General features: G+C 39.5%; 1 long non-coding RNA gene across 1 annotated transcript; it reads left to right on the top strand.

Moving 5' to 3' along the window:
• The first annotated feature begins 623 nt into the window (after positions 1-623).
• On the top strand, positions 624-16,014 carry LOC139753377 (uncharacterized). Its single transcript, XR_011713699.1, has 3 exons — positions 624-932; positions 15,233-15,394; positions 15,581-16,014. It is a non-coding gene; the product is annotated as an uncharacterized lncRNA (long non-coding RNA).
• Positions 16,015-17,533: the final 1,519 nt, after the last annotated feature.

The raw sequence follows: 17,533 nt of genomic DNA, 5'->3' as shown, positions 1-17,533 counted from the left end.
TGTGAAACAATAGAAGCAGCATAAACAATGTTCAATTTGCCGTCGTCATATTGTCAGGGCGGCTAGTTTTTGTGAATGCGCATGCGCAAGCGCTTGCGCTGTTTGAAAATCGTTTCCTAATATTCAGTATCATGTATATTATATTGTTTTTCATATAAACTCCTGCGCAAGTTTCGATGTAAAACTTTATACAAAGAAAAAAAATATTCATAGTCGACGTATAAATGGTTTAAAGACAATGTATATGTAATTAGATACAGTATTTCAAAAGAGCAGGATGTACTGTTCGACAGAAAGTTTTCCAGGTATAGTTTCCAATGTATTCCATGTCATCGTTTGTCTTTTACAATGTTCGTTTTAATGTTTACGTATACATTTATTCTCACATAAGCATATCAGCTGAGTACATAAAATATTGTGTCTACGTTCGCAGGGGCTTCAGACATTTGTTCATGTAGATGGAAACAAATAAGCAAATATTATAATCTTGGTTTGACAGAAACTAGCCATCTTAAGCTAAATAAGTTTACTTTTAAACAGTAAGCGAGTGAAAGGAGAAGGTCGATTGTCAAACAGCCGGTTATGATTTGTTGGTATCTTTTCCCGCTACGCAGCTGTACAGTTCACACCTCAGTCTTTCTCTGACCTTGCTTCTGGAAAGAGGCAGGAGACGTGCATTAAGTTAGAGCTAGTGTGTGATAGGTTACGAGCATTCATGCAGATAAACTCTAGTGCTAATGCGTTAAAAGACAGCGAAATGAAAAACGTTTCATAGTATGATACGAACAGGACATGGAGAAGGTGACGGAGGAAGGCACTCTATGAAGCTTGGTTGTGATTCACTTCTTTTCTTGAAGCAGTTTCTGTTCACGCTTTTTCCTGTGCATTGACACTATGGAAAGATTGGAAACAGTGGAAGGACAGCTGTGAAGGTAAGCAACATTGGGATTGCACAGTTTTGAAAGGGATACTACAATGGAATGGGTATTTCGGAAGTTTTCTCTAGCAGTGGGTTCAGAACGCGAAAAGAATGAGTAGAATGACACCTGGGAAGGGTATGCAGTAGTTATTGAAATACTCTGTAGGTTTGAGAGAGGTAGGTAGGCTAACGACTGCCTTAGGTTTCATTACTCAGAAGGGTTGGCTGCCGTGACTTTGATAACTCCGAGGAGTTAGTAGTAGTGGGTTTAATGACTCCGAAGGGTTAGCAGCAGCATATAGATAACTCGGATGGATCTTCTGAAATAAGTGGATAACTTGGATGGGTTGGCACCTGGACTGAATAAAGTGTTACGATAGCGTGTGGGGTAATTGGTATTTTTGTTGTTAAACCCAAGAGAATGGGCATGATTCACGATGATAAGAAAATGTGAAAAAGTAATAAGGGCATAGACATGATTTTTCTTTAGTATTCATATAAAGTGAATTAAAATGTTCAGTTTACTGTCGTCATATAACAATTGCGGCAGGGTATTATAAATGCGCATGCGCTTGCGCAGTTTGAAAGTAATGTTTCCTTCCAATATTCAGTTTCATTTGATTTATATTGTTTTTCCATAAACTCGTGCGTAAGTTTCGATGTTAAATTTTGTACAGAAAGAAGAAAATCATTCATAGTCGACGTATATATGGTTTAAAGTCAATGTGTATGTCATTGTGTAATCAAGTACAGTGTTTCTAAAGAGCAGTACGTACTGTACGTGACGAAGATTTTACATGTATGATGTCCAATTCTTTACGTAATCGTTTGCCTTTTACAACGTTCGTTTTAATGTTTTCGTATTTGTTTTGTTTCGCACATTAGCGTATCAGCTGAGTGACATCGTTCAGGTGTATGTATGCTTACTTAAAATCTTGTGTTTACGTTCATGAAGACTCCAGACATCTGTTTGAGTAGATGGAAACCAATACAGAAATATTGTGATCTTGGTATGACAGATAAAAGCCAACCCGAGCTAAATAAGTTTACGTTTAAACAGTAATTTTGCGAAAGGTTAAGTTCCATTGTCAAACGTCCGGTTATGACCTGTTGTTATCATTTCCCGCTAAGCAGAGGTGCAAGTTCACATGTCAGTCCTTCCCTGACCTTGCTTCTAGCAAGAGGCAGGAGACGCACTAAATTAGAGCTAGTCTGTGAGAGTGATTACGAGCATTCATGCTCATAAACTCGAGTGCTAATGCATTAACATTGTAGACAACGAAGTGATGAGGAGTTATTGTCTTGTGGGAAAATGTTGGTCATTTGTCTTAAGGAGTGAATGTTATGAACAGAAAAACTTTTCACATAATGATAAGAAAAAGTCATGGAGAAGGTGACGGAGGAAGACACTGTATGAAGCCTTGTTGTGGCTTGCTTACTCACCTTAAGCCGTTTTCGTTCATGCTTTCTACTCTGAAAGCTTCAAATGTATATTTGAAAAAAGATCATGGAAAATTATGTCATTGCAGTACAGTTAAGCTTTCTCGCAATAGTTTCGGGGCAAGTGTATGTTGACAACTGAAACTGATGGTAGCAGCAAAGAGAGAGCTCGGAAGGATTGGCGACAGTAAATAGACGCCGTGGAAATATTGAAAACAGTGGATGGACTGCACATAAGATAAGCGGACTGCTCGTAAGGAAAGCAGCATTAGGATTCCATAGTTTTGAAGAAGTTACTAGAGTGGAATAGGTATTTCGGAAGTTTTCTCTAGCTGTGGGTTCAGAACGCGAAGAAAAATGGGTAGAATGACACCTCGGAAGGGTATGCGAAAAAACTCTGTAGGGTTGACGGAGGTGGGTTAACAACCTCGAAGGGCTGGCTGCCGTATATTTGATTACTCCGAAGGGTTAGCAGCATTGGGTTTGATAACTCCGAAGGGTTGGCAGCAGCATATTGATAACTCGGAATGGGTGGCAGAAGCGAGTGGACAACTTGGAAGGGTTGGCATCAGCGATTGAATAAAATACTGCGTTAAGGTGAGGGGTAATTGGTATTTTTGTTATTTAACCCAAGAGAATGGGCATGATTCACAATGATGAAAAAAAAACGTGAAAAAGAAATGAGCATAAACATGATTTTTTTCATTAATATTGTTGTAAAGCAAATTTAAATGTTCAGTTTGCAGTCGTCTTACAGTCAGAGCGGTTAGTTATTGTCAATACCATGCTCAAGCGCATGTGCAGTTTGAAAATAATGGGTCCTTCCAATATTCAGCATCATTCAATTGATATTGTTTTTCCATAAATTCGTAAGTTTCGATGTTAAACTTTATCCATAAAGAAGAAATTATTCATAGTCAACGTATATAACGTTTAAAGACTATTTGTATTTGTGTGTAATTAAGTACAGTATTTCTAAAGATCAGTATGTACTGTGCGAGAGGAAGATTTTACAGGCATGGTGTCCAATCTTTTACGTCATCGTTTATCTTGTACAATGTTCTTTTACTGTTTTCTTACATATTTTTTCGCTCATCAACATATTAGCTGAGTGACATCGTTTAGGTGTATATATGCGTACTTCAAATCTTGTGTTTACGCTCGTTGAGGTTCCAGTCATTTGTTTATATAGATGGAAACCAATAAGGAAATTTCGAGATCTTTGCATGACAGATGCAAGCCAATCCGAGATAGATAAGTTACTTTTAAGCAGGTGAGCTTGTGAAAGGAGAACTTCGATTGTAAAACGTCCGGTTATGAACTGTTGTCTTTTCCCGCTAAGCAGCGGTACAGATTCACACCTCAGTCCTCTGACTTTCTACTGGTAAGATATAGGAGACGTGCCCTAAATTAGAGCTACCGTCTGATAGATTATGAGCGTTCATGCTGATAAACTGTTGTGCTCATACGTTGCAAGACAGCGAAGTGATGAGATATTAAATACCTGTGGGGAAAATGTTTGTCATCAGTCTTAAGGAGTGAAAGTTATAAGCAGGAAAACTTTTCATATTATGATACAAAAAAGTCATGGAGAAGGTGACGGAGGAAGATACTGTATGAAAATTTGTTGACTCTCTTATTCACCTTAAGCCATTCTCGTTCATACTTTTTACCCTGAAAGCTTCAAATATGCATTAGAAAACAATCATGAAAAATTAAATCGTTGCATTACAGTTGAGAGAAGCTTTCTTGCAATACTTTCGGGACAAGTGTATATGGACAACTTAAAGCAATGGTAGTAGTGGAGAGAGAGTTCGGAAGGGTTGACAACAGTGGATAGACGCTGTGAAAGGATTGAATACAATGGAATTACAGCTCGAAAGGTTAGCAGTAGTAGGTTTCCATATTCTTTAAAGGTTTACTGCAGAAGGAATGGGTATTTCGAAAGTTTTCTCTAGCAGTGGGCTGAGAACGCAAACAGTGAGTACAATGACACTGTCGGAAGGGTTTGTAGAAGTTATTACAAAACTCTGTAGGGTTGAGAGAGGTGGATTAACATCCCTGAAGGGTGGGCTGCCGTAAGTTTGATTACTTGTACGGGTTGGCTGACGTGGATTTGATAACTGTAAAGGGTCAGCAGCAGTGGGTTTGATAACTCCGAAGGGTTGGCAGCAGCATATGGATACCTGGGAAGGGTTGGCAGACATGAGCTGGCAACTTAGAAGGGTACATTTTATTGGCTAAATAAAACAATACGGTACAGAGTAGGGTAATTGGTGTTTTGTTGTTTAATATAAGAAAATGGGAATGATTCACGATGGCAAGAAAATGTGAAAAAACAATAAGAGCATAGACATTATTTTTTCTTTGATATAGATATAATCTATATGTTCAGTTTGTTGTAGTCATATTGGTGGTTAGTTATGAATGCGAATTCGCAGTTTCAAAATCACGTATCCTTCCGATGTTCAGTTTCATTTGATAGATATTTTTCTCCCTAAAATCGTGCGCAAGTTTCGATGCTAAACTTTAAACATAAAGAAGAAAATATTTTAAAGTCGACGTGTATATATGGTTTAAAGACGATGTGTATGTGCGTGTGAGTGTGTAATTAAGTACAATATTTCTTAAGAGCAGTATGTACTGTATGAGAAAAAGGCATGATGCCCAGTTTCTTACATGTCATCGTTCGTCTTTTACAATGTTTGTTTTGACGTTTAACGTACATATATTTTCTCGCACATAAGCATATCAACTGAATGATATCGTTCAGGTTTATGTATGCGTACCTAGAATCTTGTGTTTACGCTCGTGGAGGCTCCAGACATTTTTTTATATTGATGGAAACTAATAAGGAAATATCGTGATCTTTGTATGAGGGATACAAGCCAACCTGAGCTAAATAAGTTGCTTTTAAACACTAAAATTGTGAAAGAATTTCGATTGTTAAAGGGCCTTTTATGACCTGTTGTTATCTTTATTCCGCTGAGCAGCGGTACCAGTTCACACGTCTGACCTTGCTACTGGAACTAGCGTGTGATAAACTCTAGTGCTAATGCATTCCAAGACAGAGAAGTGATGAGAAGTTATAGACTTGTCGGAAAATGAAAGTTATAAATAAATGTTATAAATAAAAAACTTTTCATATGATACGAACAAGCCATGGAGGTGATGGAGGAAGGCACTATATGAAAATTTGCTGTGACTCGCCTATTCACCGTAAGCCGTTCTCGTTCATACTTTCCACTCTGAAAGTTTCAAATGTGTATTAGAGAAGAATCATGAAATATTAAATTGTACAGCTATGGGAATTTTTCTCGCAATAGTTTCGGGTCAAGTGTATATGGACAGCTTAAAGCATTGGCAGAAGTGGAGAGTGAGTTCGGAATGGCTGACAACAGTGGATAGACTCTGTGAAGATATCGAAAACAGGAATGACAACACAAAAGGTAAGCAGCAGTGGGCTTGCATAGTTTAAGAAGGTTTACTGCAGTGGAATGGGTATTTCGAAATTTCTCTCTAGCATTGGATTCAGAAAGCGAAGAGCAGAATGACACCTCGTAAGGGTTTGTAGAAGTTATTAAAAAAAAACTCTGTAGGGTTGAGAGGTGGGTTAATAACTCCGAAGGGTTGGCTGTCCTGCGTTTGATGACTCCAAAGGGTTGGCAGCAGAATATGGATAACTCGGAAAGGGTTGAGAGAAATGAGTGGACAACTTGGAAGGGTTGGCATCAGTGACTGAATAAAACAATACGATAGGGTGTGGGGTAACCGGTGTTTTTTTGTTGTTGTTTAACCCAAGAAGATGGGAAGGTTTCACGATGACAAGAAAATGTGAAACAGTAATCAGAGCAGAGACGACTTTTTTTTTTTAATATTAATGTAAAGTGAGTGCAAGTGTTCAGTTTATTGTTGTCATACAGCCATGGCGGTTAATCATAATGAATGCGCATGCGCAAGCGCTTGCATAGTTTGAAAATCATGTCTCCTTCCAATATTCAGTATCATTTAATTGATATTGTTTTTCCCTTAAATCGTGCGCAGGTTTCGATGTTAAGCCTTGTATGTAAAGAAAATTATTCATAGTCGACGTATAAGTGGTTTAAAGACAATGTGTATGTGGTGTGTGTGTGTGTGTGTGTGTGTGTAATTAAGTACAGTATTTCTAAAGAGCAGTGTGACACTGTACGAAAGGAAGACTTTACAGTCATAGTGTCCAAATTTTACATATCATCGTTTGTCTTTTACAATTTTTACGTACTACATTTAATTTACCGCAGGTGTGTGTGGTGTACGTGTGCAGCTCCGCCCTCGGCCAGAGCACCGAGGTGGAGCGGGTGTGTGTGTGTGTGTGTGTGTGTGTGTGTAGGTAGTGCCCAGCTGGCCACGCTGATAACAACACAAGGATTGCCTTCTTAAAATGCAAACTGCTGATACAAGCTGAGCTCGGCCAGCAGGCACCCCATCCCCCTTCTCGAGGCCTCGTAAACGACTGCCATAGGTGACACTTCCGTAATGATACAGTATAATACCCTCATTATCGTCACCCCTGAGGTAAAACAAAAAAAATGCCTCAGGAACTGCTGAAAAATAAGGAGAATACTCAGTTATACCCGTCCACGAACGCAGTCTTTGTCTTGCCTCAGAACCACATATGCATCGAGTTCACTTTATTTCTTTTCTACTTAACATATATCCTAATGGCAGATTGTCCTTCGTCCTTAAACTCTATAAATTCTATAAAATCTTTGACCATCAGTGATCCGTGAGCAACTGTTGATCGGGTACGTGTATTCCCGGACTCTATGCTGAACCAAACCTCAATGGCCATTCTGCCTCGTACTTGACTTATTTCATTATGAGTCTAATACTGACGACTGACTACCACCACTTGCTTCTCATCATCCAAGCAGTGTTGTCACGAGCTGTCATCATTCTTACATCTTCACCACCTGTTCTTATCATCCAGGCATTATTACACCTACTCTCATTAGCCAGGTTTTATCACACCTGCTCTCGTCTTCTGAGCATTAATGTTACCTTCTCTCATCGTCCAGGCATCATCACACCTGTTTTCATTATCCATGCATTATCATACCTATTACCCTCATCATCCAGGCATTCTCACATCTATCATCATCAGGGTGTTACCACACCATCCAGCGATTACCATCTGTACTCTCATCATACGTCTTTGTCATATCTGCTTTCATCATCCAGGCGTTATCACATCTGTTGCCATCATCTGGACATTGTGGGGTTCCACGAGAGTAAGCGTCCCTCCTTACACAGAGCAAGTAGGTAGTAAGGAGTGCGGTCAACATCCAGACTGAATTCAGGAGAAACATGATGTTTGTGTTGCCTGAAGGGAAGCTATACAGACACTTGGGGATCGTGGTCGTTGTCTACCCGTCGATCGTGGAGCCACAGTTCGACACCACAATATCAGATATTCATTAAACTTTATACATATGTTTCCCAACATAAAAAAAAAAAAAATTGAATGACGTGGGATCCATAACTCTGATTTGGATTTTGCCTGAGTTATGCCCCTTTGTAATGAGGCTTAACCTGGAACTTAAATGGGTTTAAGATTTTGCAAATAATATTTTCTCCCGTTTCAATAGTCAAATGTTTTAAGTTTTATTTTCGTCTTGGATGGTAGTAGGTGTTACTTTCTTTTATGATTCTGAGAATCCCGGGTACGATTCCCCCTTAGTTTTGCTTTAACACGTTTAGTGATAGAGACGTAGCATATTACAATTAGATTAACAAAAAAAATCCGATTTTCTATATCATTTTGCATTCATCACCCAGTTGGTCGAGATATTCTAAGGTGCACGAGATATTTAGGAAAGTTTACTGAACGTACATAGATATGGCTTTTTCTGGGCTGTCTCTAGTAATTGGCGATGGAATCATCTTGTTGAAGCATCCAGCAGCAGTCAGCTGTCATACTCGAATTTCATTTCTCAATTATTACTCCTTTCCCATTCAGGTAACATCCCTGTGGCAGCTGTCATTATGTTCATCACTGACATCAGTTCGGTTATCAGTAGAGAATCATTAGTGGGTGTGAAGTAAACGATTCGTAAGACACATATGAGGGCCAAGTTCATGATACGTAGGATCTACAGTCTCCACCAGCTCAGCAAAATTCTCAGCTCTTTAGTCGCCAATAATATTGTGGCAAGCCATATTGAAAAACTACCAAGGTCTGAATCTTATAAGGTTCCATGATTCTGCCAAACACTTTATCTGCTCCCAGTTGTCTCACTCAAGGACTAACAAAAGTTCCTTCCTTAAACTTTGCTTCACTTATGTGGAGAAATCTTTTACAAACATAGGGAAACTTTGTCCCCCACTTTGTTCAAAGCTTTTATAATGGTTTGAATTGAAGTGGTAAGAAAAATTCTAAGATACCCGTTCTTGATCATTAGATTACTGACTCACAGCTCGGGCACTCTGTGGGAAGGTTCGAGAAAGTACAGTCAACAGAAAGTATCGTTATACTTACCATACGTTACGTTCTGTAACATAGAATGAAGAGGTTTGGTATATACTCTCCTGGATCTGGTTATGTATTAGTACAACTGATGTTCTCATGTTCACAGCGACGTTACACAAGACAGGAAAGTTATTGAGTACAGTTAGAGTGTTATTGCCAGATACTTTTTTATTCCTATTGACTGCTGTCTGCTATATTGAAAATCTTGTGTTTTGTTTGTAAAATATGCTTTGATATCTGATATATTTGTAGAAACGAAGAGGAATATATAACTTAGAATATGATGAAATTGTAAAACAGTGAAAGAATGCTCAGAAAATCTGGCAAAGTATCAAAATTTCGTATTTCAGAATCAAAACATTGTAGTTGTACTTCAGCCTAATGACAGGCTTTCGATCAAGTTTGATATGAATCATTGATATTATTTCGATGTTGCATTCTATATAGGAGCCATCTGTCGAATAAGATGGTCACGACAGCCATATACGACTTCGAGTCTGTTCAGTTGTTCATGTTTCCATCTAGATTTGTATCTTTTGAAGATTTATGTTCATTTATATCTAAAATTCTGTAATCAAAGGAAAATTAGTAGTGGTTAGTGTGATGATCTCTCAAACAAAATAATGATATCTTGATCATTTATATATTTTCATCTCCCTATTCAAATGTTTCTCATCAAAAATTTGTTTAGGTTTTCTGGGATATGAATCAGTTCTTTCACTTTCTCATCGTTTTCTTTATAACTCTATTATATACGATGAGTGGCAACTCTCTTCTTAGTTTTCCATCCAAAGTTCTGTTCCAACTATAAGTACGGTGCAAATACTTCGTAAAGTATCACCAGACTAGTGAGTTAGACTTGTTTGTCTTGTTTTAATAAAGAAATGACTTTCTAATATCATCTCAACACTATAAATGGATGACTATGGCATTAGGATGGGTTTTTGTAATTAGTGATATACAGAAATTATCAAACGTACCTAACATTCCGAAACATGTGGAGAAGCATCGCTCATTTCGAATTCCATTTACCTAAAGGTTACGATACTCTTTTTTGTTGAGTGTCCAGTGAAGGTTGTGCTATGCAGTATTGCCATGTAGTTTTCAAATAATTTTCTCGCCAAGTCACAGAGCAGCAAATGGCATTGTTTTCTCTTTACCATTGAACCGTATGTGAGGAAAAATTACTTTGCCTCACTCGAATCAAAACGTTTGTGTATCATTACCAAGAGTAGAGTCGCCCAAATCCCAGCTAAGATAGCTATTTAAGTCGAAATTATCAAAGCTCCAGATCCTAACTGCCTCCTTTTTAAGGAGAATAAGTGTATGTCGTCTAGCCGGCTGTCATAGAATTTGTTTCTCAGTATGAGTATTATCTTGGTAGCTCGCCACTGTTCTCTGTTCTACCCCTGTTTCTTTTTCAAGTATTGTTACCATTAGATACATCAGTGAACTGAACAGACATGAAGAATCGAAAGCCTTAACCATCGGTTCAGTTCACCTCTTTTTCTAGGTAAGGAGAGATTATGAACTCGTCTTTCTCCTCATTTATCTTTAGTATCCCAACGCAGTTCATACCGTCTCTTCTCTTTCCGTGTTTACCACCAGTGTTTAAAACTTTGTACTTACTTATATTGATCTTCATTTGTCACCTTGTTTATCGGTTTGTCCGTGTCAGCTTGCAACTGGGTACACTCAGCTTTTTATCGCTTTATATCCCAGCTTTGTGTCCTTTGCGAATCTTGATGTTTTACAACGCAGTCGTTAATCAGTGTATTTGTGTACGAAAAAGAGGACCTGTCTTAAGACTGATCCCTTTGGCTCGCCAATTATTTGTAATCACTTCCGAGTCTTGACTGTTATTCGCTAATCTTTGTTTACAACCCGTCAAACAATTTCATAACGAGTCATCAGTACTGTGTGACGTGATTTAGCTGGTAATCTTTGACGAGGTACTTTATTGAGTGCTTCATCATCATGCTTTGAAATCATTAAAGAAATCAAGCAAAATAATCTGTCATGCAGGACTTTGTCGAAAACCATAATGATGATCGTTGATAAGGTAAACCCAACTGCATATTTGTAACGCTTGTTTTCAAATCACCTTCATAATCCGACCAAAACTATGGTCGTCCGTCATTACATTCATTCATATATCTCTGGGTAATCATTTTAACATCGTCACCACCTGTTCTTATCATCCAGGCATTATCACACCTACTCTCATTAGCAAGGCTTTATCACACCTGCTCTCGTCTTTCAGACATTATCATCATCTACCGTCATCATCCAGGTATGATCACACCTAATCTCATCATCTAGGTTATCTCAAGTTTTTTTTTTGGCGTGATGCAACCGATCACCTCGCAACCATTTGCTCGAGGGACGGGTTGACTGTGACGTTAGAGTCTTCACTGTAGTGATAGGAAGTGACCCCTGTATATGGGGTAGTGACATCTTCACTGACCTGAACTAACTATGACCTGAATACCAAAACCCCTAACAATGGTTGTAGACACAAGAGACGGCCGAAGGAACTGAAATCTTTAAGTCAGCTACTGAAGTGTTAGATTTATCTGTTCTTGAGTCCGGGTTATTTTGAAGCTATTTACTGTAGCGAATCTAGGTCATTCAGGGTTATGCATTGAGGTAGAAGGGTATACACTGTGTACAGACGTGTTCAAGACTCCGCGCGGTGGTGGTGGTGTCAGCGCCCAGCCGGGACACGACAGCTGCACGCTGTATTTCATTGTTTAATTGGAGATGTGATTGGCTATCGAGTGGCCGCGTTTGAGTATTCAGACCAGATGTCTCTTCAGACCGTCACGTTCGTCCCTGTGATATTGACGTCAAAGTCATCCGCCAAAAATGCCTTGAAACATGACTGAAAGATGTTTCATATGTGTTTCAACATTATATATAGCCTACATTTAAAATACTGCTCTCTTATTACTTTGAAACATGATTGGAGGATGTTTCATATGTGTTTCAACATCATGGATACTGTACATTTAAAGTAATTTGCTACGTTAATACCTTTTGATTTTCCTTTGGTGTACGCTTACCTAATCTCGGAGAGATATCACATACTTCTTTCTTTTTTTTCTCTAACAAAACAATGGTGATGGTTGTGGAGTACACGTGAAGATTTACCGTAGTTGGGGGAAGCCGGTACTGATATAATCGCTAGTCCTCTTTTAGATCCCTGTTCTATTTTAGATATCTTGCGTCGGACTCTTATCGTCACTTACCCTCATCTGTACATCACCAGAAAGTGCTCTCACGTCAGTCTGGTCCAAGTACTGGAGGGACCTGACGTGTGAATTCTGATACACTTGGGCCCGCAAAGCTGTTCATCCCCAACATTACTGTTGTATTACTATGATTCTGGAGCACTTGGGATGGCTTATGTTATAGGAAGTCATAGATAGATTTAGACTAAAATAAGTATAAAAGCTTCAGCTTTTATGTGTTCGGGTCATGGTCTGCGTCATTTCAAAAACAATGGCATATAGCAAGCTACGTTACGGCGATTGAGTAGCATAGTAAACGATTCTATTTTTAGGCAATACATATCAATAAAGTTGGCCTAATTGACCCAGTAAAAGATCACGATATGCTGAGGGGTAGAGTATGTATAGATATTAGATATACTATGAATTAATTATTGGAATGTTGCAATTAGCTACCCCAAGCAAAACACCTTGGCTGAAGCAAGTTCAAAAGTTTGTTCCAAACAGACCTACTCTGACTGATGACTTAAATCCATTATGAAGGTTCTCGCTGCCAGAATCCGTCACTTCTCGAATGTGTGTAATGTGTGGCAGGGGAATGACGTGATTCCTAAAGAATGAAATTCTTCTTAACCATGAGTCACGAGCAGAGATAACTGAAATTCTTCACATCGGCCAGAAATCAATTCTCACAAAGGTGTTAATAAAAGGAATTAGTTGAAATTACCTGATGTCATACTAATAATGGTTGCTTTTTGGTTCAAGGAATTTATACTGACATTGTGTTTATCAGGTACAATCAAGATTCAGTTGAAGAAGGAACAAGAGTCAGATAAAGAAATAGGAGAGGGGAACCTTTACATTGTCCATGTAATTTTCTCAACCCACCCACGCAATGTACCTGACCTGCCTTGATTTCTGACCTCAGGACAGAGCCCTGTGACCATTAGAGTATTTACTCAGTATATTCGCATGGCTTTCACCCTCTTCAACCACCATAGTATATATGAACCCAGCTAATTACCTAGTTGTATAATTACCTATTTTTACTGTACGAGGATCGAGTTGTACTCTCGTGGATCCCCGGGGATCTCTTTATATCTATGAAATAAAGTGACCAAATGAATACTCGTTCGGCGAAACCCAACATTTCTACAGGTACCCATCCTGGCCCATGAGCCAGCTAGGCTAACCAGAAGTTCATTAGATATCATCACTGCAACAGACGACTATATTTCATAACATGTTTTATAAATACGTACTGTTATATTTCCACGTAAGTTTATGTAATACAGTAATTGTATCTTGTGTGTTATATTCTTGGAATTTTTAACTAGATATGATTGTCGGGTTTGTTTGCTTTTTTTTTTTTTCAATATGCCGTCGACCTTATAGCATTGTTGTTGACCGGTTGGCCTACCATACTCGGTAACCTAGTACAGGAGGTACCTTCGTCAGGTGGTTCCCTGTAGAGGGCTTCACCCTGTGGTGTGCACAGCGTCTTGGTCCTCCACTATGTCTCCCACCTCAGCAACATCCTTAACTGAAAATCCCATTCCATTATAAGTAGGGAAACAACGAGTTAAGATCTGTTAAGAAGCTTTTCATCTACGAAGTTTCAAAATCCTTGTCACTCCTCAGGATAGGTGGTACTTATTTTTCTGCGTCCAACAGTGTCTTACATCCATTGAGCCTCACCTCTACCTCTAGGTGAAAGGCTCTGGTCCATCACCTGGTTAGCTCAGGCAATAAGGAATAAGATGCGCTTTGCATCAATTATCATCGTCGTGATTTGAACTTAATAAACTGAAGCTGCAGAGGTAAATTCCTCGTCATCAGCATTAGTTAGTGTGCCAGGTGTGTGTGGAATTCTATTGACTACCTTGCAAGCATTCAAAGCATATATTCTCCCTGAAGGGAAAATTTCTGCCTACATGCTATATACTTAAACAAAATAAACCCCGAGAAAAAGGCTGCACTTCAGGTTTAAACCTTGGAGAACATGAGCTCTGGGTAGAACTTTATTCCACGCGAACTCTCTACTTGTGGTTTTTGAAGTGGACTGTTGTGGCTGCTTCAGTTACTGAGCATTGTATTCTGCTGTTTTATGGCAATAACTAACTCCACTGCTTTTTCCATTGTTAGATCAGGTTCTGTCAACAGGCCTTTGAATTTTATTATTGACTGCACAAAGGTTATCTCTTTTCTTCACATTTGACTCCCTGTTACCACTTCCACATTCGCGTTCCTCTTACTGTCGCCCCCATTTCTTCTGTTTTCTACAGACTTTTCATTTTCGTTCGAAACATTTTCTTATTCTCTCTAAAGTTCTCTATTAGTTTCTAAGCCCGTTTCTTGGTTACCCTCATTTTCAGCTCTAATACCTTTATCTTGACCTGCCGCTTTCCCTTGTACTCCTCCGTATCACTTGCATTCTCCTGCCAATACCTTTCCTACACCTCCCTTTTCTCTTTAACAGGCGATCTAACGCTCTCATTCCACCACTTACTGCCCTTTCTCATACTTCCACATCCCATCGTTCGCCCACCACACACACTTCTACTCTTCTTCCATTCTAGGTTTCTTTCACTATCACTGCCATTCTTCACTCAACCTCTATTTCTATCTTGGCACACAGGGCACTTTTCTAAGCTCACTCACTCTTACCACCTTTTTTCACATATACATCATCATCTTTCTTCTTAAACCTACCAAAACTTCCACCCTTTCATTTACCAAGACATGATCAGACATTCCATATGGTACCTTTCTAAGTACTTTCACATCTAACAATCTCTCCTTTCGCCTGCCTGTCAGTCAGCATATATTCCAATAACATCCAATGATCCCCACCTCTACTTCCCCGCTCTACTCATTTAAGTATTCTTTATCAAACCACGCATTCCCGATTGGCACTCAACTGGACAAGCTTTTTCCAAATCACATTGACATAGGGAACCCCATGTCCCGAAATTATACCTTCAATTGCCACTCACCACCCACAGTTGCATTTAGGAAACGAGATACAGAAATCATGTAACTTTTGGATTAGTAGAGAAGGATGTGCAGGTGATTAAGCAAGAGTTAAAGTTGCACAAAGAAGGAGGTTTATAGACACGGGTGTCGTTCTAGTTCCCTGATGGTGCGTGCAGTGCCGCAGAGTGTGACAAAACTCTACGTTCGCTACAGAGGCTTTTGGACCTGTTGGAGAGAAACTTAAGAAGAGTTTGGGTGAACTTTCCACCAACACTGAAGGCGTGGTATGATCCGTATAGTCAACAATATTCATTTAAGGTGAGTGGACCAGTCTGTATTTACCTAAAGTGTATTACAATAACAAAACAGATTTAATTCATAGCTGTTAGCTGTGCCTTCATGTCAAAGCCCGTCTTGCGCCGTGCTACCGTTGGATGGGGGGAATTGTTATACATAATGTTCATCATGTACGATAGAGACAAATAATCCCTCCTGATCTTTCAGAAGACGTGACTGAGACGGAGCTGTAATTCAGGAGAACGTTTGAGGTACCTTTACCGTTCGTGAGCCACAGTGTCTCCCCCATCTTCAGCACCATCAGGTACATACGTTCGACGTTCACGGACTACGTTCAGCGCCCCAGGAACCCTCGTTTCAGTCTACATCTCCTAGTTCTCGTTGGCAGCTCCTTACTTTTGCATCGTTGTCTGCTATGTCAACAACATCTGTCCCGTTGTTTGTGCCACAGCCGAGACGTTGTAAAACAAAATTGGTCCAACTTGATTGGTTAGGTTAGGTTGTGAATGAGGAATATCAAGACATTGATGCTCAACTTGCGCAAAATTTTGTACATGGTTGGTGTTGTTATTTTGTTAATGTTATTGGTAAGCAGCTTTCCTGTAATTCTTACTGTACATATCGGACAATAAAGATATGAAGTTGAGCAGTTCCATTTTGTTTCTGTCCAGTAAGATCTAACTTAACAGGAGGTCGGCCTATGAGAATAGAACTCTCTCGTCTTACCCTAAGTTAGTAATTACTATTGACCATACACTGCGGATTTTCATATATATTTTTTCATCTAAGTAATGACCAATGACAACAGCACACAGGCAATGGCGTCATATGGAATGAGGTGGATCCTAGTACGCAGTTTAGATTAGTGTAGATCAGGGAATAAAGTAAACACAGTATCTGGAGGGAGAGCTTTGTTGAGGGATACCATATGAAAATGTGTTATACGTTGGATTTCTGACGATTTAGAAGCAATGAGTCCAAAGATTCTTCAAAATTTGGGTAAGAAAAAAAAGTTTAACTGCATCTTTTTAAACCCCTAATTTTGTGGGAGGGAATGAGAATCTGAAGATCTTGTGACGTCCCTACACTACAGAAGTGCAGCCGGGACATCGAGTCGTCACCTCTACGTGCGTTTCCCACTGTCTGTCCGCGGACACGTTGCTTTTAACACAATAACTCGCAAACAATATACGATAATAGAAACTTGATAGACTGACATCATAGGTACCACCTCCAGAGACAATCCAACACCCAAAGCCATGTTCTCAGTCATTACGGCCACCATCACCACCACTCTCCTCATACCTCTTTTTTTTTCCCCCTCCAAGCCATCGCACTATGCATAAGACTATTTCTTCCCACTTAAGAGTCTTCTGACCACGAACTTATTCCCATCATTTCTGATCGGGAACTCCCATCTTCTATTCCCTCAACCTCGAAACGTAACTTGTCACTTTGGGAGAACCCACCGATCATGAGGGAGCGCCACCTTTACTGACTTTCTGTGGGTCTGGTACTGCTTCTCTGGCCGGGATGCCTCGCGTGGCGTTGATAGTATAGCAGAGATTATCATGGCTGGTCTAGGGTCATACATCTCTTCTATTTAATTTCCTTTTTCTCTGATGCCTGTCACATCAGGGACAGAGCGTATCAGTCCATGAAACTCTTCCCTTCTCCTGAATCGCACTCCTTTTTTATCTGCTATTCCTTTGAAAGTTAAGCACACCCTTGACTTGACCTCCTCCTGACAAACCTTTCTGTTCCCTAGCCAACAACATCTCCAATAACTTCTGTAATTCAGTCTTGACTCCTCTCTTCCGAACTGACCAATCTGTGGCTAGCTCTTTAACTGATATATCTGCCTTCTCTTGGCACCTTGTTTTCCTGTTTAATCATCCTCTCCCATCTCGTCCTACTGATTTGATTAATTTGTGCCGGTAACCTCGGCACATTTATTGTGCATCCCGTGTTCATATAGTGAGCGGTAGCGCTAAAGGATTACAGAGGTCATAAAGGGTCTTAATCAGACCTCAGTGGGTTAATATTGCTTGGGATGTTACCATTCATGACAGGTATTTCATTACATACTTTACTTACTTTCATATGGGAAGTTTAACGACTAAATGCAGAAACTGGTTACAGACTTAGTAATTCCATCTG

Source organism: Panulirus ornatus, chromosome 2 (assembly GCF_036320965.1).
Source record: "Panulirus ornatus isolate Po-2019 chromosome 2, ASM3632096v1, whole genome shotgun sequence".
Classification (NCBI taxonomy): Eukaryota; Metazoa; Arthropoda; class Malacostraca; order Decapoda; family Palinuridae; genus Panulirus; species Panulirus ornatus.
The sequence above is the reverse complement of the archived record's forward strand: the minus strand, read 5'-3'. Positions and strand labels throughout refer to the sequence as shown.